This window comes from Thermobia domestica, chromosome 1 (assembly GCF_964235325.1).
Source record: "Thermobia domestica chromosome 1, izTheDome1.hap1.1, whole genome shotgun sequence".
NCBI lineage: Eukaryota > Metazoa > Arthropoda > Insecta > Zygentoma > Lepismatidae > Thermobia > Thermobia domestica.
This window is the reverse complement of record NC_137454.1, coordinates 254,112,384-254,137,004: the sequence shown is the minus strand read 5'-3', so window position 1 is coordinate 254,137,004 and position 24,621 is coordinate 254,112,384. Positions and strand designations below refer to the sequence as shown.

The 24,621-nt window shown below is 35.8% G+C and overlaps 1 protein-coding gene across 2 annotated transcripts in view; it reads left to right on the top strand.

Moving 5' to 3' along the window:
* The window catches only part of LOC145660452 (glutathione S-transferase-like), a 59,699-nt gene that overhangs the window by 13,411 nt on the left and 21,667 nt on the right, over window positions 1–24,621 (top strand). The window contains exon 1 of one of the 2 annotated variants that reach the window (XM_081725493.1): window positions 10,306–10,551. The exons of the other annotated variant lie outside the window; for it this stretch is intronic. The gene's annotated coding sequence lies outside the window, so the exon portion shown is untranslated. Of the gene's footprint in view, window positions 1–10,305; window positions 10,552–24,621 lie in introns of those variants that run through there. 2 annotated transcript variants of the gene reach the window in all.

The following is a 24,621-nucleotide window of genomic DNA, read 5'->3' as shown; positions in this document are numbered from 1 at the left end:
TTTTCCTAAACTGTATATAATTTTTTCCCTAATTTTACTCCATAAAGGGGGAAATGTCCAGTTTTTCGGACTTTTTGCTTTACTTCTATTACAAATTCCGGATTTGTAGGGAAGAACGGAGCAATGGTGGTCACTACATTTTTACAAATATGGTTCGGTGTGGAGGCTTCACGATAGGTGCTGCACTTTGCCATTAGATAGATTAACTTCAATTAGTTTGTGCACCATTTCTTTGTTAACGCGTAAAGGAGTAGGAGCCGAATGTTTATTTTCATGGTTTTCTATAACATACTTAAAGCAGTGGAAGCTAAGTATAGTTTATGTGTCTGAATTCAAAATTTGTGCCAAGGTTAAATTCGTATTATAATTTCCGATTATATTATGTTTGTATTTCACTCCAATGTTTGTTTCTAGATAAAGAAGTGTAACATCTTTGATCATATCGTTTGGTGCAATGGCAGTCAACTGATTGGACTTTTCCACACATGATCGGCATTCCCCACATTGGAATTTTTATCATATTCCTTTCTATTTGGTATAGCTGGGAAGAACTTCACTAGCAGAAGCAATAAGCCTATATCTTTCCAAAAGGTCCGAAATTACAAAAGACTATTATGAAAGCATTATGGACGCAAAAGAACTTAAAACGTGCACTACAAAACATAATGGAGAGAACAATGCTTTTTATTACTGCTAAAACTACAGAATTCCTTTCAATATGTTACAAGAGGAGAGAGTAACAAAAAATGACGAGTGGCTTCCTTGGGGCGACATTCAGTATACACGAAAGATGAAGAAAAGTCAATTGCAGGTAAACTGAAATTATTAGCAAATCTGAATTACTGTTTAACTCCAAATGATCTTCGCTGGTCAGCATTTGAGTTCGCTAAAAGAAACAACATTAAGCCAACTTGAACCAAATGGCTAGAAGGGTTTGGTTTGCAAATCAAGATTTCCTGAAACATTTGATCAATGCAATATTCTTCTTGCGTCCTTGCAAAGTTCACATTCTCTGCAACAGAAAAATAACGTCTCCAGTCCCCAACCTAGCACCTCTTCAGTTGTTGATGTGTCTTGCCAATGTTTCGTCTCTGCCTTCTTTATCTTCAAGTACTGGAAATTCCGCGAGGTGTCACAGAATAAATGTAATTAAGAAGCACTCTGAAATATTTATAAAAACACCCACGAAAGAACTTTTGAAATCTCAGGAAGAAAAGAACTCAGGAAGAAAACCGCAGTGACCATCAAGAGAGAAAATAATTCTAGTGCTGTATAGAGGAAAAAGTTATTGTACGAGTTTAACCGAAAAGTTGATGAAAGCATGACCAAGGAAACGGATCTTCAATCTTCTCTTAGTAGTTTAGGAGGAAACAATGTTGCTTGTTCTTCTGAAAACGCGAACTGTATAGGCCTAATTTGTGGAAAATTTGGTAAGGATGATGAATTGTAGTATCGCTGTAGTGTGGTTATTGGGTTCATGCGGAATGTAGTGGGTGTGACTCTCCTTCCTACAATTTACATTTGTAATTGATATTTTAAAAAGTAACTAATAAAATACAGAAGGTAGAAATATGTTAGCTGAGGTGAAATTTATGAGCTTTTAAAATGAACTTTTTAAATATAAAATTCTAGAAACTATAAGCCGGCTAATACGAGTATACGTTAGTCTATTGTACTTCATTGTAAAAAAAAAATAGCTATATGAAAGTAAAAAAGCATACGTTTTGTTACTTTAGGCTAGTGAAATATTGATAGTTATTTCATGAGCATATTCTTGCATGTCAGATATTCTATAACTACTTATTATTTGAGCTTTTCACATGTACCAATACTGAGAACAATGTACGGTTTTCCACAATTATTTTTTCAGTCGAAAAAGAAAAACATAAGCAGAATAATAAATGAATACAAAGTTGGCAAACTTTTAACTTTGTTATATTATTTCCATACGCAACTGACTGGCTGCCGTTCCCCGCACGTGTATGCTAAATTCCGGGCAACAGCGTATCTCAACTTTTTTAAACCTGGACATCGATGTGATATGATAAGAGCTTGTAAATCTGCAGTGTTGTAGTCGAAAGGCTGCTATATCCATCAGCAAGATATCGCTTGTTTTATGTTCATGTGTAGGGGGTAATTTAAAATTTCCTTTAGATGACAGCCATTTTCTCCTTCTTCCCACCAAATTTCAAGTTTCCATACCAACAGGAAGTATCCTATAGCTTTGAATGAAGACATGTAATTTTGCACTTGCGTCCTAATTTTCCTCCATGGAGGGGGGAATCAGTTTTCGGATTTTATCCGTTACTCGCATATCCTACTTTTTAAAAATCAAATTTCAAATTTCCATGTCTATTGGAACTAGACTATAGTTTAGGTTTTGAATAAAATGACGTAACTTTGGACTTGTCCTCTAATTTTTTTCTTCTGGAGTGGGAAATTTCAATTTTGTGCTAAGCTTCAAGTTTCCATGTCTACAGAAAATACTGTATAGGTTTTGAATCAAGTTATTCAATTTTGCTCTTACCTCCTTATTTTTCTCTTTGGAGGAGAAATTTCCAGTTTTCGAATTTTTCCCTTTATTTGTATCACAAATCCTATATTTTCAAGTTTCTATGTTTACAAGAAGTATCATATACGTTCTGACTCATATAACGTAGCTATATGTAATTTTACCCTTGTAAACTAATTTTCCTCCTTGGAGGGGGAAATTTCATGCTTCTGCATTTATTCTTTTACTTAGATTTGTGCCAAATTTCAAGTTTCTATATATACAGAAGTACCTTCCAGGTATTGAATAAAATGACGTTTGGATTTCCCCCTAATTTTTCCCCTTGAAGGGGGAAATTTACTGTTTTCGTAATTTTTCATGTACTTGTATCACAAATTAAACATTTGTGCCAAATTTCAAGTTTATAAGTTTACAGAAAGCACCCTATAGGTTTTGAATCATGTAACGTAACTATATGTAATTTTTTCCTCGGCCGCTAATTTCTCTCTTTGGAGTGAAAAGTTTTCAGTTTTCGTATTGTTTCCTTTACTTATATCAAAAGCCCTACATTTGTACCAAATTTGTAGTTTCTAAGTGTCCAGAAAGTACCCTATAAGTTTTGAATCTAGTGAGGTAATTTTGGTTTCGCCCTCCTATTTTCGTCCTTGAGAAGGGAATTTCCATTTTACGGATTCTCCAGTTTACTTGTATGTCTACGTCAATACTCTAAAGGTTTTGAAAGAAGTTAGGCAATTTGACCTTGATGGAGGAAATTTCCAGTCTTCGGATTTGTCCTTTACTTGTTTCACAAACCCTACACTCATGCCAAATTTCCAGTTTCTGTTGTTTACAGGAAATACCGCTTAGATTTTGAATCCAGGATTTAATTTTGGCCTTATCCCCTAATTTTCCTCCTTAAAGGCCTCAATATAATGGTTTTCAGTAATGTTGTTAGTAGTACTAATTGATAACTAAGTTCTAGCTTCTGAATCATCACAATTGCTTAGGGTTGAAAGAAATTAAAGTAGTGAATTTCCTAAGTAAAAAAGAACAAGAAAAATCTTCCCTCGTCTTTACTGCGCTTCACATCATTAGTGTAATGTAAGAGAAGTTATACGCGTATAATAACAATATTATGAGGGATATACAGTTTGATGTAGAAACAAAATTACTCAGAGATTTTTCTACAAGAGAAATGAGGCGTATAATTAGAAATTTCAATAGTGATGGTATTCGCACTGAAATTTCTTTGTATTCCGAATGACTTGTTTTCGTGTGACTAAATGGCAATAACGTTTTGAAATACAGTTGGCAACGTCAGAGTTGAATTATTCAAATCACCTTCATCCAAATCAATGAGCGGAGATTGAAACAGCAATCATCAGCTTAACTAGAGGCCGTCCGGTCCATCTTCTGTCGGAAAAACGAACATGAATACGTAAGCTAACCTCTAAAAACCAAGAGAGATTCATGAAATATACAACAGGAACTCGTTTACGTTTGTTCGAGACGAGGCTGTGAATTGATTGATATACGAGTCCAAGTAGGGCTACTACATATGATAAATCTATATAATTCTAAATAAACTTCAGTTCTCTTCTTGCTATTTGCAAAGTGTGTATGCCTTGGTTTGCTTTAAGTACAGTGTAGATCCTAAAGGAACATAATACAATCAACAGATGATAATTCAGTCGCTGTTCAATCCTATACGATATTATTGTAAGTAACAAAGTTAGATATTCTGTTTCTCTTCGATAGTTAAATTATTATTATTAGATACATTATTCCACTGTAGCAGAATTTCTTCCACTGCTTTACACTTGTGGTAACAGATTTAAGCAAAGCTGGAATTCAAGCTCGATATACCCTGTCTCACTTCTCACCAAAGGGTGACTATTCTCTATAAATACTTTTTTCATTACAGTGGTCCGTATTTCACGACCCCTATCTCTACATTTTATAATAATACTATGCTCCAGACGTTTCTTTCCTCATTAGCCCTATGTAAATCAATACGAGAACGAAACTGTCCTTGGGTTCTTGATAAATACAAGAAAATAACTTCTGTGCATGAAAACCAAAACATGAATGGACTTTTAGACATAAACATAGAACGTAATCATATTCACAACAAATGGAAACTAAAACTAATAAACAAAAAATGTATTTATGAAAATGGTATTTTGATTGTATTTTCCATAGCAGGATTTATTTATTTGTCAACACAACAGGCATATGCCCAATTAGAGGATTGAAATATTATAATTCATTACAACAGATTTTTACAGTGCTTTACAGGACATTGTATACACATATTCATTCATCAATTTCATCATGTTTATGACATAATTTGTTATAGACAGAACGTGGTCTCCAGATTGGTGACTTCAGCATTATGTTGGTCCTAGCCATTTTGCAATAGAAGAGATCTGTATTATTAGTTCTAGTTCTAACTGAAGGAACATGGAAGTATAATGAAGATATAAAGTTTGAACAATCGAATTCCTTTTGAACTTTTTTTTTTTTTTAGGAATATCAGATCGGCAATATTACGCCTTTGTTCTAATGAGTAAATATTAAAATTGTCTATCAGTGTATTATGACTTTCAAGTGAGGGATAAATTCCAGTTATTTTGTATACCAAATTCCTTAGAAATTTTGACTGACAGTTTGTTGGCGATATTTTTGTTGTGAGGAGTTCCAAATCACGACAGAATATTCCAACTTCATGCATACATATAAATAATACATTTTCAAGAGTATTTCAATATTTCTGAAGTCCTTACTACTTCTAATTATAAATCCTAATAATTTAAAAGCGTCATGAGTAACGTTTTCCATGTGTTTAATGAACGTTTATTCAGGGTCAAATGTATCACCTAAATCTTTAACTGCATTAGGTCTACTTATAGAAGTATTACTAAGCTTATAATCATATTGAAGGGTACTTTTGTTTCTACTGAATGATAATACGTTACATTTGTGTATATTTACTCCAAGTTTATTAACTGAACACCAGTTCGCAATACTCTCTAAGTCGTGTTGTAAATCATGCACAGATTTTATCTTGGCATATATTTTGAGATCATCAGTGAACAATAATTTTTCACTGTTGCGTATATGATCTGGAAGATCGTTGATAAATAATACAAATAGTAAAGGGCCTAGATTGAAGCCTTGTGGAACTCGTGATAACTCAAAATACTCGTCTGATTTAAATTCTTTATACATAACTGTGTGCTTACGTTCACTCAGATATGATGAAAAAAATGAGGGATGGAGAAAAATTATAATGATTTGTTTAACAGTATTTTATCACTTACTCTGTCGAAAGCTTTCTCAAAGCCAATATATATTACGTCAACTTGGCATCTTTCATATAACAAGTTAATTATGAAGTCAATGACTTACTAAATTGGTTCTTGTTGATTTGTGAGTAACAAAGCCATGCTGATAGATTGAAATTGCTGCTTTAACATGATCAATAATTTGTTTATATAATATCTGTTCAAATACTTTCGCAAAGGTACATAAAATTGATATGGATCTAAAATTAATAACTTCACATTTATTATTAGATTTAGTTATCGGGCAGACCAATGAGAATTTCCATTTATCAGGGAAGATGCAAGTTTTAATGGAAAGGTTGAAAGTAATCCAGAGGAGATATTTAAATATATCAGTACAACCTTTGATTATAGAGGGTATTTCATCAGGACCTACACTTGTTCTGGACTTTAAGTTTTTTTTAAATTGCTATTTCAATTTCATGTAAGCAAATTTCATTAACGGGGGCGCGGTGACTCAGTGGTAGAGCGTTCACCTCCGGTGTTTGGGGTCCCTGGTTCGATCCCAGCTCGCGCCGTGTGGACTTTGTGGTGGACAAACACCGTGCTCGTGAGTTTTCTCGAAGTTCTCCCGTTTCCTTCCACTTTCTTCATTCCATCTTTCACTCATCTCTCATCATCACCGTCTCCTTTAGCCTAACTGGCATAATCGTGGGACGTAAAACTTAAAGATTTCATTTTCATTTCAAATTTCATTAACACACAGCGTTTCTAGAATTTCATTACCGTTACTTAAGGTTACTTTTCCCTCCCCTCCCCCTTTCCTTCTCCAAGTATTTTGCTTTTTCGCCACCAGATGCTCAGTTTTTCAACTAGCTGTCACTACTGGCAAGAACTGAAAGATCGTACCGGTCAGTATGAATGCGTCCAGGAAATACCCTATGATTGAAGTATCCACACTTGAAGTGGGTGGGGGAGAGGAATCCAACAGCTTTTTTTTTTTCTCCGTTCACCTGCAGTCTGTTTACAAGCCATGTTCAGCTGCAGGGCAAAACCTCAACCATTGATGGGTACCATATCTTTTCTTTCTACAGGCAGGAATAGAATTATTGAAAGAAAAGCGAGAATTATATAGCAGAAGAAGGTCATTTGCATCGAATTCGTTTGTGGGATTCTCCATAACTTGTGTTGACAAATTTTCTTTCGTCCGTTTATCACATAAACTCTTTTTTTTTTTTTTCTATTATTACCAGAATATGAGATAAATACCGTTAGTTCTTTGTATACAGAAAGCTAACAAACAATACTAATACTTTCTTACAATTATCAGTATTATAAGACTTTTTTTTCTTCTGAAATGTATGATGCATGAAAAATGGACAGAATGAATTTTTGGCTTTTCTGTTTGTCGCTACCCTTCTCATTAGAGAAATGTAAGGTAAAATATTAACACGAATAACTTTATTCCTGGAAATGTGAAAATTCTGCAATATATTTAATTTACTTTACCATAATGAATACAATTTCGGGGAATAATTTATTGTTATGTATTGGACATGTCCCGTTCTTGCTCCAGATAATATAATAATCCAAATAATATTTGGTTCTAATACGAAAACAATGCGAGTTCTTTTCTTTCATATCTTATGCAATACTGGTTGGAGCTGTACCGTTCTTGTGCAGAATGAAAGAGAATATTTTTCTTCATATATTTCAGTGTAAAACACAAAATCAAAAGAAAAAAAAAAACAGTGGAGCTGTCCCCTTCTTGTACTGAGATCTTCGATTCTCTTATCAATGTTTGGTCAACATCGCAATGTTTGAATGCCACACCGCGAGTCAAACCCTGGGCGACGCACACCGTATCACTGTCGCTAATCACTTGGTAAAACTGAAGTTAGGGTGTTACTGAATTACCTTTGGAATATGCCATTTCTCCGAAGGTGAAGTTCAAAAGTATTGTGACATAGTTATAAGTCTCATTATCAGCCGCGTATTCTTATTCTTTCACAACAAATCAATTATTGGCCATCACGGAATTAAGCCATACTGAATTTGTTCTCACTAATGCTCATCTCCCTCTATTTATCTTGTCCCCACAGGATGGAACTCCATGTTCCACACACACGCACCATTAAAGTAAACTTACCCTGTGAACACAAGTTAGTCATGAAGGACAGAATTATTCTTTTGCAGCCAGACTTATGCCTCAGTGATCAAATTTTACCACGTCATTTATTGTTAACACATGCTTTGCACATAAATGATTCTCTCTTTCAATTGCCCAACGATCGATTATTCGAATTTAAATCAAATTTGTCTAATATACCTTTAAATTACAGTTCCAGAATATCCGAAATTTTACCCAAAACCATCAACGATACAACATTATCTTGGAGCAATTGGATTTCCTCTACAGACGCTTTAAATCCTTCCAACTTTCGGTATCCACTTCAAATCCAGAAACCATTCCATAGACACAATTACATTATTTTTTTCTTTTCTCTTTTTTTCAGAATTCGATTCTATCTACTACTTCTATTTCCTACCCCAACTCTAGCCCTTTCATTCTTTGGTATTACCCTCCTGACAGTCACGCCTCTCACACTATTAATAATTATTACTCTAGGTATATTCTGTTACAAACGTTACTTAGTTTACAAAACCTACTCTCGCGTACAAACACATACCCCCATCGCGTTACGACAGCTCCCACCTACAATAATTACATCCACCGTATCCCACTACCCACAAACTGACAATCGCGTTCCAATGGCACATCCTTTATACACACCCACTCGAAATTCGGATTAATATCTTAAAAATGGGACGGCCTTCAAATCCAAAGACTCCCTACAATTAATATTCGCTCATAAGCTTGCATACAACAATACTAAGGCTATATTGAGGTTACCTTCCCACTTACATGGAGAGAAAGCCCCGTCTTAGACTGCCTTTTCGCTATTTCAAAAAAAAAAAAAAAAAAGCGCAAAATAAATGTATTCCATCTTTTGCACTGAAATATTTACTGTGACATTCCTAACCGAACCGAAGAAAGACTAGACTACATGAGATGATTGACAAAATAGTTAACACTGCAAAACCATATGGAATGGAAATTAACATTGAAAAGTCGAATGTCATGAGAATATCCCGTGGAAACACGCCCTTATAAATCAGAGTAGAACAAAGAGAACTTGAAGATGTCGATGATTTCAAGTACCTGGGAAGTATTTTGAAGAGAGACGCTTACTGCACCAAAGAGATCAGGCCAAGAATTGCCATAGCTAAAGAAGCATTCAACAAGGAAAGATCAGTCTTAACTAGCAGGTTCAATATTGGACTTAAGAAGAAGTTGGTCAAATGCTATATATGGAGCATTGGACTATATGGTTCAGAGACTTGGACATTACGGAAGTTCGAGAAGAAATATTTACAGAGCTTCGAAATGTGGTGTTGGAGGAAGATGGGGAAGATAAAATGGACAGAGAGAGTAACAAACGAATATGTTTTAAACGGATAGGATAGAAGAAGACACTTCTAGCCACCATCCTTCGTAGAAAGGGCAATTGGATTGGACACATCTTGCGAAGACATTGTCTTTTCACACACCATAAAAGGAAAGATGGAAGCGAAGCGAGGAATAGGAAGAAGAACATAGCTGATCGATCATTTGAAAGATAGAAGAAGATATTGGGAGTTAAAACAGGAAACTGAAGATCGAGAAGATTGGAAGAAACATTTCCAGGCCCAAATCTAAAATTAAAAAAAAAAAAAAAAATCCTCATTAGCCCCAGGACCTGCCGAAAGGCAGAATACTTAATAATAATAATAATAATAATAATAATAATAATAATAATAATAATAATAATAATAATAATAATAATAATAATAATAATAATAATAATAATAATAATAATAAACCTTTTTATATTATGTATTCATTGGATTGACATTGTAATTATATGTAAATAAAACATTGGATTTTGGTAAGGGGAAAATGAAAACTCTTGCCTTCAATTCTGAATTCCCTCCGATAGCTATTTGATTTAATGACAGGCGGCACTACTCATTCTTTCAGTCAAAACTAATCACTGTATTACCGCATTATTTAAACAGTGAGAAAAGTGTTAAAAAGCAACAGTTCATTTTTATAAGGCTTGAAAACACCTGTATTAAGTGATTCTTTCCAGAAGATTTAGAGTACCTGAAAACAGGAATTCTTATGAAGTGTTAAAGAAACATACGATCATATCTTCGGAAATTCATTCTAAATTAAATTTAGTATATGCGCTTCCATTACTTCCTGACTATAAGATTGTGTTTCTCTTGTGAATCTGTATATGGATTAAAAAAAAAAAAAATCACTTCGAAGGTGATATACATAACTAGATTTCCAGGGGGTCGACAGACTCCTTCGACGCCTGGCGACGCTCATGGTGCAATTAGTCGGAAAGCTGCTTTTGATAGTCTATTGCCTTTGTTAACGGTGGCGCTGCAGTCTACGCAAGCAGTGTTTAGGAACGTGCTCTCGAAAGCACGCGCATAAGGGAAAGCGCGCTTCTTGGCGATATCCGTTTCAGTGGAACTGTCAACAAGCAAACTGCGTTGTGCTCTCAAGCCAGTTGAAAGAAACATTAATTGGATCATATTTGATAGCCTAATTTTGTGGACGCTCTTTTTAATATTCCGTGTTGAGAATCCTTGTTCCACTTTCAGTTCTTCAGGAAAAAAACAAGCTTTAAAGGAGATTTTGTTGGAAAGTGTGTTCAGGTAAGTTTTTGTTTTTCGATATATCGTTTTATTAATTAACTCTATTGAATGCAATTATTAGTACTGCCTTATTAGTATTATTATTGAATGCAATTACTTATGGTACTCCATTAAGTATGGAGAGGAAACGTCATGACCGGATTAACATAGTCTTGCGCCCTGGGCTCTAATTCCAGGACCCTTCCCGCCCAAAAATGGTTTAGTATTTTCAAATATATTTCTACTTACCGAATTTGAAGATAACTGTTGTGGCTGTTGTCCATTCTGTTTTAATATATGAAGAAAATTGTATATTTCAATCTTGCTTTCAGACTTTGTTAGACTAAGATACATCGTCCAAATTGCCGTTGATAATGATCCAACACTCAGTCGCTGCTGTACAAAGTATCATTGTTCAACAGTAGGATCACAAAAGAAAAGTATACTATAACCTGTAATACAGAAACGTTTACATGGGGAATTCTAGTACAATAACAAAATTTAGTACGTAATATTAGGGTAGTCCTTATTTTTCGACTTTTGAGGGTTTTTTTAAAGTCTCATCCCCTAAAATGGTTCCATATCATATCAATGTAACCCATAAGAAAAATGAGCTCAATTGGATATTAAATGGTGCCCCAAGCGACCTCAAGTTTTCAATGCATTTACGTTATATAATATGAAACAAAGAAACCTTGTAAGTTTAGAACGGCTAGAAGCAGTGACACCATATCTTGGATAGGATGTATTAATACCATCATGGTGACCATTTTCAAGAATTCTATCTTGGATTCAGGTCCAAAATTTTTTAATAGGAAGGGGACATGTGACACGTTTTGGGGTGCTTTTCACAACAAACATACGTCTGACGGTATTTCCAACTTATCTCGGATCATTTAATAGTTATTACCTTCATAATATCTGTTTAACTTACAATTGTCTCCAAACTTACAAGGGATCTTTCGCTCACATTTAATGTTATTCAATTGAGCTAAATTTTCTCAGGGGTTACTCTAGCCTGATATAAAATATTTTTAAGGGATGAGACAAAAAAATCGTACATCGAGAAATACGAGAGATGAGACATCGAAAAATAAGGATCACTCTAAAGTAATAAATATAACCAGAAGAGGAAGCCAAATGCCGACCCTATGCTGCAAATAAATACTTGGAAGTATATACTTTTTCACGAACAGGAATATAAGATAAATAATGTAATAATATAAGATAGATTTCAAAATTGTAACAAATCTTGTAATAATATGAGATAGATTTCAAAACTGTGGCTAATCTTGCGGGAAGTAACGTTAACAAAAATCTAAATTGTTTCGGCACAAGCTAAGAAAAAAAAAAAAACTGGTAGCCCAATTTCCTAGTGGTTTGCGTTAACACAACTCAATATTTGGGTTTTAGATGGCGATAGTTAGCATAGCAGTTACAACTGCTTTTTATGTTCCATTGCGATCAACAAATTTTGCTTTGCATAGACCGGTACGGAATGAGGCCAGATGCCCGATTCTTATATACAGGAATCAGTAACCCAAACAAGTCATACTTGCAGCAATAAAATTCCAATTTCCACTGATGTGACTTCACTGAAGAACCGACACTGAATTTAAGGAATGCAAAGGATCATCTTTGCAGTTGACACATTTCCAGATAATTTGATTTAATTTGATTTCGCATTTAGCGTCCCTTTTAACAGCGTTGCTATATGAGACATAGACCTACAGCTTAAGGTAGAATCTGAACCACATGAGCTCCCGCCGAAAATCAAAGCCGGATCTCCAACACCAACGTCGTACTCTAAATGCTTAGGCACAACGAAGCTATTCTCATATGACCATTTTATGTAAGTTGAAATAAGAATAGTTTTGATATAGGCTAGCACCTAAAGGGGAACATTAAGATACAAAACGTTGGACATTGAAAAGTTGAAAGATAGGAAAATTATACATAACTTCAATACAAAATTTGAAGAAAAGTATTCAAAATTAATAATAATAATAATAATAATAATAATAATAATAATAATAATAATAATAATAATAATAATAATAATAATAATAATAAACAGAAATTTACAGACAGTGTGAGTACTGCAAGGTATGCGTGCATGAAACTAAAGAAAGAATAAGGTACAGTGAACAGAACAAAGCTAAGAAAGTATTGATTACAGAAGAAATGCTGAAGAAAATGAGGGAAGGTTAGGTGTAGAAACAAAATTGCACGAAAGGAAAAAGGATGTTTAGGAAGCAGTGGCGGAACCAAGGTGGGTCAAACCCCCCTTGCTCAAATTCTTGCCACCCCCTTCCACACAGAGTATAGGTCTACAAACGGTGAGTTGGTAGTGGCTACAGTTAACTACTACCGAAACATCTTGCGAGAACAGAGTTACCAACTGAAGAATACCTTATGTTGCAATAGTTTGCGTTTCAAGTAAAAAGTTCCAGGCTCATTTTTGTTTGTAGTACAGCAAGACCTAATTAATCGAAATCTGTAAGGTGCATGCATTGACCTCACCATCTGGAACGTTCCTTTTAACTTCTGTCCCTTATCTGATTATCATCTTTGTTTTCGACAAAGAACCAGGGGGAAAAAATCAGTTGGAATTCTCATTCGCTTCAATCTTGAAAGTCATACTAAACAATGACATGCATACTTACAAACAGCATGCATTGCAGTAAAACATTACACTTGTGTTGGACGAAGGAAGTCTTCATACATTACTTACTATATAATTCGTACACTAATTAATTTCCATTGATTATGGCTGCATAGAACAAATGCATAGACCCATTAAATAATTTATTATATTATTATTATTATTAAATTATCTTAATATCGAGCAGTCTTCTTTAATATACAGTAAAAAGAGAGCAAAAGTTTTTATTTCTGTCATTCTCTCTGTCGATCATACCCCAGTCTGAGAAAATTAAGATACTGAATACTACCAACACCTACTATTTACTACTGATACTAGTTCTCTCTCTCGAATACCTCCTGGTCTTATTTCTAGCATGTCTAGCTTCCTAACGCTCTTGGCCGTTGGTAACTGTAGAAACCTTCTGCTACGATGTTAACATAATAGCGACCTCCAAGGAAAACTGAGTCAGCGCTTGGTGTAACTATACTACTAACTAAAGCCTGGGGAAATGTAGTAAAAATCAGTGATTCTTTCAAAATCAATCGTTCAGAAGTAGCTTATTTTCTTTTAAACGATTTCAACAGTAGCTAAATCCTAAAAATGCTACTACTAACCCTTTCCGGATCCTGTCTTTTTGGGCTATTTTTTAGACTTTCAGTCAAGCAGCTACTGTATCGTCACTATTTATCCTAGGATCATGGTTCATACCTCATTCTCTTCAGAATAGAGCTGGCTTTCGAATGGTACCACTTCGAATGAATGCATGCTCATACCATATACCAGAAGCGGGAAAAATGTCAAAGTGAAAATTTCGGAGGGATTTTTTTCTCGAACTTTGACCCTCCCTGCCTCCCCCCCCCCCTGTGTGATCGTAGCCATCAAAAAAATCTGATAAATAGTACTTGGTATACTGAATGTGTGTGCCAAATTTCAAGTATCTATCTTGAATAGTAAGGGCGGGAGAATTTTTATCAAAAATTCCTACAATGCCCCAAAGTACCATAAAACACTATGATCTCAGGGGAAAAAAATCCTGAGACATCCCTAATTACCCTAGGACTATAACCCGCCAATCATTCTCTTCAGAATAGAACTGTCTTTCAGGCGGTACCATTCACATGTCTCCATGTATCTAAGGCGGGAAATTCCTGAAAAAAGGGATTTTTAGGGGGCAAATTTTCCCCTTTTTCAACTTTTGCCCCTTTGGACCCCCTGTTTTTACGCAGAAATCGAAAAAAAACTTCTGGTAAATACTACTCGGTGGACTGAATGTTTGTGCAAAATTTCAATCTTCTACGTGAAAAAATAGGCCCGCCAGAAAAAAATTTCCCTACCATGCCCCACTTTTACCCTATACAGAAGTATATTTGGATAAAAATTCACTGAGACGGCCCTAATTACCCTAGAATAATAATTCGACCGTCGTTCTCTTCAGAATGGAACTGCCTTTCAGACGGTATGACTCACGTGGTCCTATCATGTATGTAAGGCGGGAAAATGACAAAAACCGGATTTTTGGGGTAAAAAGTCCCTATTTTTACCCCTTTGCCCCTCTGGTTCCCCCCTGTTTTAGCACTGACATCGGAACAAAAAATCTGGTAAATACTACTCGGTGGACTGAATGTTTGTGCAAAATTTCAATCTTCTACGTGAAAAAATAGGCCCGCCAAAAAAATTTCCCTACCATGGCCAACTTTTACCCTATACAGAAGTATATTTGGATAAAAATTCACTGAGACGGCCCTAATTACCCTAGAATAATAATTCGACCGTCGTTCTCTTCAGAATAGAACTGCCTTTCAGACGGTATGACTCACGTGGTCCTATCATGTATGTAAGGCGGGAAAATGACGAAAAATGGGATTTTTGAGGTAAAAAATCCCTATTTTTACCCCTTTGCCCCTCTGGTTCCCCCCTGTTTTAGCACTGACATCGGCACAAAAAATCTGGTAAATACTACTCCGTGGACTGAATGTTTGTGCAAAATTTCAATCTTCTACGTAGAAAAATAAGCCCGCCAAAAAATATTGAACATACGCTTAGAAAATGAGAAAATAAATTTTTTACTTATGACGTCATCACCTCCTATGTCTGGACGCAGGTTGGTCTGAAACCATACGTAATGTCTTCTGCAAGGCCTCTGGACTTGGAAAACAAAAAAAATCGGACGAAAAAGCTCAAATAGAAGAGAAATAACGCAATGTACCATGAAAAGTGCATATGGTACAAATTGTACCATAGGATCCCGAAGGGGCTAAAGAAATTTCGAATTTTATCACAAAGCCACACAGAGAAAAATCCTTTCTCCGGACAGCGGTATATTGTACAAATATACGGTATCCGCTTGCTTACTATAGAAATCAGTACGGAGCATACGTTATTCGTATGCTACATAGGCACTGCCCTTAGATGTTACATCATGCCGTTGCAGGATGTCTGACATCTAACAGTTTTCCGTATATCACATGCATATACTTATACTACCTTCGTCAGATATATGTTATGTACATCCATTTGTATGTGAGATCCTGACCGCCTACATTGTTTCATACGGAAAGTACGTATAGATGGAACACTTATACAGAAATTATTATAAAACATGCATTTTCAGTTATACGTCTGCTGTACGTTAAGTCCAAAAACTACTGGAATTACGCATGTAACTTACCTTTTTAAGTACGTCACCTACATTTTTTTCTCTCAGTGCAGTTCTACAATCTCCTGATTACTAACCATCAGGTAAGATACCGAGATGATACAACGTGGTTGCGGCAATAATGCTTTTTTGTGTAAAAGTGGTAGTTACTCCCGTGACCAGGTTGTATCATCCCGTTATCTGATGTTTAGTGATCAGAGATATATCAGGAGTTTGAGGGACTGGTCCACAGATATTCCATTCAGTGAGTTCAGTCAGTGAAACCCAATTTTATCGCAGATTTGTATTTGTTCTTCGTCAAAATATGCATTTCTGAGAAAATTACTTGTAGGAACTCTGCAGAACAGTAAATCAGTGGTGATATGAATTTTCAACAGAATATACTAATTAATGCATCTCCTTTAAATCTAATCTCAAAACTAACAATATTAATTTAGCATCGGCTACAGGATAATAGCGTTAAGTTACTTCAACTATACAGGGTGACCGCGTGACTATGTTACAAAATTTAAGGGATGATTCCTGACACGGAAACAAGAAAAAAAGTTCAAATGAACTTTTGTCCAACGTACATAATGTCGGAGCTACAAGGTGCCGAAAGCGTGGGAAAATGACATTCAAAGCTCTATAGCTCGACTATGGTGAATGATAGAGCTAATGCGGCATGGTCACGTCAAAGACACCGAAGCTGCTGTATTCAAAAATGCTTACGTCGAGATCGTGCAATTCGTGCACAAGGGATTCCCCAAAGGAGCGTAGGGATTCCCGGATAATCTGTCAAGAAAGATGGGTCGAAAAGGATACGGATGAATAGCTGTCCCAACTGCTAGCAATAATGCGTCTGTACTAAGTCGATATCTCACACAAGCACAAAATGGCGAACAGTTTTATACGTGCCATGTGTGGTTACATAACGAGCACTAAATAATAGTGGGAAACATGAAAAGAAAATATGAATAATTTGGTACAAATTGTAACTACATGATATTACGCTGTCCTATCATTGAACAGACGCTTTTAATAAAAGGTAATAGTCGTGAAACGTACTAAAATGTTGTAAAAGGATCACACTATTAAAGTATTTCTTCCATGTATTGTTGTCATTGAAAACAAATAAACAAAACTGAGCGAAACAACCATAATGCAAAAGAGGTTGTTTCCTAAAAACAAAAGTCACAAGAATGGGAATAATGTCTTCAATCAACATTTTACAACAGGATTGAATGCAGCCAAGAACATCATCAATTACCTGTAAAAGAGACAAATCTCCCAATTATCCTACAATAGGTGAAGGACATGGCGTCCCTCTACTTCAACACAGGCGTTACAGCGTCCCAGTAAGTTCTGAGGCATCCACTGTAACAACCCAGGAGCTGTTCTTATAGTATCACAGGCAGCGAGTATTCGTGCTAATAGTTCTTCTGCGTTGTCTATAGGCGTTTCATAGACAAATGTTTTGAATGACCCCACAAGAAAAATCAAGTGGAGTCAAATCTGGGGAACGTGCAGGCCAATTACAAGGATCGCCTCTTCCAATCATCTGTCACGAAACGTTTGATTCAAATACTCTCGACCACTAGCTGAAAAGTGGGCTGGGGCGCCATCATGTTGAAACCACATCCGTTGACGAACACCGAGAGGGACATCCTCTAATAACCCTGGAAGTATGTCTCGCAGGAATCTCGTATACACTGGTGCAGTTAATCGTGGTGGTAGTAAATATGGACCTATTATCTGATCACTGATAATACCCGCCGACATATTTATGGCGAATCGGTCTTGGTGGCCCCTTTCCACAATTGCATAAGGATTTTCGTCTGCCCATACATGACTATTGTGTCTATTAAATATCCCGTCTTTCGTAAAACAAGCTTCGTCGGTGAAAAGCACGTAGTAATCAAACTGCGGATCAATTATAGAGCGTTGGAGAAACCACTCACAAAGCCGAACGCGAGGTTGAAAGTCAGTTGGACGTAAGGCCTGAACCCTCTGCGGATGATAAGGGTGTAACTGTTGCTCGTGTACTACTTTCCAAACAGTATCTTGTGCTACTCCCCTTTCACGTGCTACTTTCCGGGTACTTACTGTTGGGTCTTAGGCGAAACGATCAAGCACTTGTTCTTCAAAGTCCGGAGTCCTTGTGGTACTTCGTCGTCTTTGGTCGTAGTATTGAGGTTATAAATTCCCCGTGTCTCCTAAGCGTTGAAAAAGTCTGGCAAACATAGTATGGGCTGGATGTCTTCTTTGTGGATACTTCAGTCGATATAACCTATCAGCTTCTCGACTGTTGCCATTTGCTTGACCGTACACAAATATCATGTCCGCAAGCTCTGCTACCGAATACTCCATTTGATCTCACATTCGAACAAGCAAAGCACAAACTGCACTAAGGAACTCGTACGCTACGAACAAACCACATGAAGAATGACCTTCCACCCTCCACAACGCCTTCTAGTAGTGTTGTCTTATACTTTCCTTACCTTCGATTGTTTTCTACGCCAGAAGGAAGAACAAATGCTTGTGATCGAACCTGCAAACTGTGGCGTACTTCAGGTGATAACACCGTCTGTGAAAACAAAATATCTTCTAAACAATAACAACATGACGATATGTTAAGCATTCTAGACAATATCTCGGAATCAGTCCTGCAAAACATCGGAAGCAGCGACTAAAATAAACGTCCTGATAAAATGTTTTTCCGTGTTCTTTTTCAATGTTCGGGTAACGCACATTACTGCTAATGATCAGAAACGGATATTTTACTGTTGTTCTCTGGCAGTGGTCACATTAACATTGGATGGCGGAAAAATCCCCCTCTCGTAAAAAGTATCCTCGGCTCGTATCATCAAATAAAATAAGATTTCTGCCTGGAAGAAAGCACCCATATCCCCCGGTTTTTCCCCTTAGTTTTGCTTGCTTTCATTGACAAAACTACATCGAAGAAAACAATGTTAGTGTGATCCTTTTACAACATTTTAGTACATTTCATGACTATTACCTTTATTAAAAGCGTCTGTTCAATGATAGGACAGCGTAATATCATGTAGTTACAATTTGTACCAAATTATTCACATTTTCCTTTCATGTTTCCCACTATTATTTAGTGCTCGTTATGCAACCACACATGGCACGTATAAAACTGTTCGCCATTTTGTGCTTGTGCGAGATATCGACTTAGTACAGACGCATTATTGCTAGCAGTTGGGACAGCTATTCATCCGTATCCTTTTCGACCCATCTTTCTTGACAGATTATCCGGGAATCCCTACGCTCCTTTGGGGAATCCCTTGTGCACGAATTGCACGATCTCGACGTAAGCATTTTTGAATACAGCAGCTTCGGTGTCTTTGACGTGACCATGCCGCATTAGCTCTATCATTCACCATAGTCGAGCTATAGAGCTTTGAATGTCATTTTCCCACGCTTTCGGCACCTTGTAGCTCCGACATTATGTACGTTGGACAAAAGTTCATTTGAACTTTTTTTCTTGTTTCCGTGTCAGGAATCATCCCTTAAATTTTGTAACATAGTCACGCGGTCACCCTGTATATGCATTTATTTTAAGGCTTTGAAACATCCGAGGCTCAGAGGATAGAAATGAGGGAAACGAGTCAATAGGGCCACAAGCATTTCCCTAGTGACACCGGGGAAGAATCTTGTTAAACTCCTCAGTCGAAATATTTACCCACAAGGGATCGATCACATCATCTTCCGAATCTTAAGTTGATGTTCTACCGCTGAGCTTTGGTCATTCCGTGTGGTTTGAAGTGTTTGTGTATTTGAGTTCACGTCACATTCTAAAACTGAATGTCTTCCTTCATTGGAAGCAGAAGACGAATTTTCTAAAGATAATATACTAAGAGAATTTTTCCTGACTACTATTGATAAGGGAATCACTGAGGTGGAAAACCGCTTTGGATCATGTAGCAATATCATTAGATCAAGCACCACTCTACATTCAAAAACTGAAAACTTTCTAAATTACACATTGTCGAACCTATGACCCAGCTTTATGAAAGTGATCTGAAAACATTCAAATGTGAACTCAAAATCGTCCCAAACACAATTAAGTTGTACGAAGACGAGAAGAAAAGCAAAGTTGACTTCTTGGTGAATTTCGCTATCTTCTTTGTGTCTACAAAAACGCATTCCTAGAAACCTACAAGCTAGGTATACTCTCTGTGACTATACCAGTTTCTACTGCTACATGGAGCTCCTTCGTGGCTAAGCGGTTAGCATACGCGCCTTTGGTGCGGGAGACCCGGGTTTGATTCCCGGCGGGAGCTCACGTGGTTCGGATTCCATGTTAGTCAGTAGGTCCATGTCTCATATAGTCTCACTTCTGAAAGGAACGTTAAGCTCAAAATCTACTCAACTACCGCTACATGTGAAAGGTCATTCTCATGTTTGAAAACATTAAAGACATATACGCAATAAAATGACTGATGATAAGTTGAATAACTTAGGATTACTTTATATTGAGAAGAAAATTGCCAAATCGTTAGATCTTGAAAAAGTTATTGATAAGTTTGCTGCTGGCCACAAGACTAGAAAGATCCTCTTTTAAGTAGAGGCATGAACCTATAAGTTATTTTCTTTACCTGTAAAAGTATATATATATATATATATATATCTGCTTCCACTTAATAGAACCGCCACACAAATTTTAAACGCCGTGATTAAATAACTACTTACCTATGCCAGAAATCAATTGTAATAATGTATCCTAGTTGTTTGAGATAGTAAATTTTTACATATTCACTGTTTTGAAAAGAGTAAAATCGTGAACAACAAACATGAAAACGTTGACCTTTAACACATCACACACACACACAATTTTTCATTCATTGGAGATGACCCCCTCAAAATTTTCTTGGGCTCTTCATTGCCTCCCCCCTGAAAAAATCTAGCTACGCTACTGGTAGGAAGTTATGCAACGAATTGGAAAAGAAAACCGACAAACCTAGGGAAGCACTACAGACATAAATGTGATGAGATTATACAGACGAATTGGAAAAGTAGGTAAAAACAACGTTCATTGAGGTAAGTTTAGAGCTCTGACAACTGTAAAAGTTGAAGGATAGAAAGTAGAACAAATAACTAGGTTCCGATATGTAGGTATGTAATTATTATATTGTTAGTGAAGATGTTAAAATGTAAAGGTGAAATATAGAAGCAAACATAGAAATGATGGAAGGAGCGTTAAGGAAGAAAATCTATTTTGTGGGTCACTGCATAAGAGCTGCGAAAAAAATAAATCATCGTAGACAGAAACGTGGACATCACGAAAGTGTCGAGAAACTGCTTGACGATTTTAAATTAAATGCGGCAAAGAATGGAGAAATTAGGCCGAAGGAAAAATCAGTGAAAAAATGTTCGAAATAGTAGGGAAGAGAACAACATTACCTTCTTTTGATCAGAAATTGTGTTTTACGGGGCATACTAGAAGGCATGGTGCAAGAAAAACTGGGCAGGGAGAGGAAAAGGCTACAACTAATGGACGGCATTAATTAAAGCGGATTATTCTTACATCAAGACGAAAAAGTTTAGCTGAGTACTGTTACACATACAGGGCCGAATCTTGAATCCTGCTAACTACGCGTTCGCAGGAGGCGCCAGGTGAAGAGAGCGCCAAACTGGAAAATAAATTTGGTGTTTTAAATGAAAAATTTTATTAGAGACAATATTGTGATTAAGAATTTTACAAATAGCTTAAAATAAACATTGTACAGTACAGACTGAGATACAGATAATATACATCAAAAGGACAATAAAGTCGAATCTTTGCGTGGCAGACTGTAAAACAGCCCTATACGGTTGAAATGGTCTTGTGCATCAATTGACGCTAATGCCACATTCACAGGTGATGCTAGTTTGAGGAAAATTTCCCGTGGTGCAGGAGATTTAGGAAAGATTTTTTGAAGAGGGGGTAAAAGGGAGATTTTACGAATGAGATAAAATGTAGGGAAATTTAGCTTTTCAATAGGTGTTATATTAAGCACTACGTTAGTACGACTAAAGACAGTGGGACTCTTTCCACAATTCCACTATATGCACAAAATACGAATATAACAGACTTTTTATTTCTCTCCTAAAAACCCTTCCGCGACTTTGTTACAGAATATCATTGTCAAATATGTCTTTGAAATGAGAACGGATCTACAAACAAAAGGAAGTGAACTGCATGTGTCGCTTATGGATTGGGTGGCATTATCACAGAAGAAACAAATGTCTTTGAGGGTGCTCAGTCTTGTCACAAACAGGGTCCCCGCATAATGCTTCGGTTCAATAATCACAGTTAAAGGTTGAAAAAGGTCAGCGTAAATGAAATGCACATTATCAAAGTTCAACTGATTAGGCTTTTGTTGTCCATTGATTCAGAGGAGGGGGTGAATATTAAGAAAAGATGGCAGATAGAAATGGAATTTTTGATCACTTCTGAGGGAAATTTTAATTTAAGTTCGTAATATCACTGGCTCACAATCACTGTCCACTGCTTAATACTCACTTTGTTAATGTTTATTAGTCCATTTGCCATTCGTCAACATTTTCATTTCAATCCAGAGTCGTTTCATTCTTTTTTTATTTATAATGATGTGTGTTTACACTTTTAAATAGTACTTTGTATTTTATGTAATAATAACGGCCAACGATAAAAAAATGAGCATTTTATCAGTAAAGAAAACTACGAAACTTGAAAGAAGATAAGAGGCAAGCAAAGGATCCAGAAAGTTTCTTTTGACTTCTGGACAAAATTTCGAAAGTGATAATCATACAAATGTTGAGGTAGGGGAGATGTCAATACCAGTTATTGTTAACAAATCATTTGCAAGTCGACAAACTTTTGAAAATAAGTTTATTTTACTTGATTAGAATAATATAATTGGTCAATTAATATAGAATGAACACGGCCTCTTCGATTACGGATCTGAGTTAAATTTAATGTATTTCAACAAATTTTTGAATACAATTAGTTTTCACGTAGTATGTGCATATATAACTCGAAAAGGTAACTGTAATCGAAATCGAAATGTAGTCGAAAGGTCATTAGGATTATAAGTAATACTTTTTTTCTTTTTTTTTAGAACCCATACTGTCAATCGCAGCAGCGTATACATATGCTCTTTGTATTATAACAGTGTAACAATCATTATCAATCCATTCTCTCGTACTAAATTTAGATTGAACGATAATTTTAAACATTTGGTAATAGTCCTAATGCAAAATAGTTTTGATTATTAGTCACTTGTTTTCAGGTATGTACTGGCAGAGGTGGTTCGAGAGTCTGGAACTCCCAAAACTTTTAATATTTAAGAAAATTAGCACCAATACACAAAATTATTTGCGTTTTGTGGGCTATTTCGAAAAATCTTCGGACCCAAAAGAGAAATCTTGGGTGCGCCACTGATTGTGTTTACATTGTGTTACTCGTTGCCTGATTTCGAACGACTAGGTTGGAAAGAGACATAGAAGGACTTAATTATTTTATAGGTCTAAGGGGCCTTGAAAAAAATTTTGGCGGGGGAACCTGATTTTGAAGTTCCACCACTGGATCGAAGACAGATTAAATATCGATTAAAGCACACACTTTTGTTATTTGTTGTGTATTAAACAAGTTCAGCTAAATTTAATAAAGAATTATTTGAGATCAACTATAAGAGCGATCAACTATATATTCAATCTCAAGAGCGATTAAATGAACTAGCTTTAGTTGCCATTGAAATGGATACGGATGCAATAATAAGAGATCTTGCCAAATTGAAAGCCAGAAACGTGTCCTTGTAACATGAACTTTTCAATGATAAAGAAAATGAGAAATTAGGCTAATTACCACAATCGTATTACTAGAAAATACTGTGTAAATATGCTTTTAATGAAGCATAAGAGCATACCTCTTTGTCAAAATCAAATCTGTGTTACTCTTAGACTTGAAGCTCATGAGTTTTGTTCTATTTCAACTTGTATGTTTCAATTGTACTTGTCAAAATACATCTTAGGTGTATGAAGATGTTTTGTGCCTAATTAAATAAAAAAATGCTTTTAATTATTAAAATTGGAAGTTTGTTCAGTATTCATCCACAGTCAATTATTTATAGTTATAATTTCGCCATTTTTCGTTAATAATCACAAGGAGACTACAGATATTGAAGAAATTTGCAATTGTAACAATTATTTGAAGAATGTTTGTCCATTACAACTTTCAACTCTTTTATTATCATTTAGTGGAGACGCCTAAATATTGTTTGTTTACACTTATGAAATGTCTAGAACTGGCTCTGTACATATGGAAACTTGTCTATTTGCGGCAAGTGCACTGCCAGTAATGACAAAATACTTAATGATGATAATGATAACAATTAATGTGCCAATTGCGTTTTCAAAATTTCTTAGTCAATAAGCTTGTTAGGTATAATATCACAGTAGTCAAATTAGCAACTTTCATGTCTCGGAACACATTTACATTGAACTCCCTCGTGATTGTATGGTTAGGCGTGGCAGACCCGGTGGGAGCTTTTGTGGTTTGAATCCCACTTAAGTTGTAGATCCACATATCATATAGCCTTGGTGCTGAAAGAGGCGTTAAACTCCAATCCAATCAACACATTTACATTATATTAACTACGAAGATTATTTTATGTAATATTACCAAGAAAATGAGTAGAAGTAATAAAAGAAAAATATAGCAAATGGAAAAGTAACTTCGTAGCTTTGGTTTTTCGGATATTTTTCTTGTTTTTTTTTTCTTTCAGAAGTTAAAAAGAAGGAATCCGCATAAAAATGTGAGAAA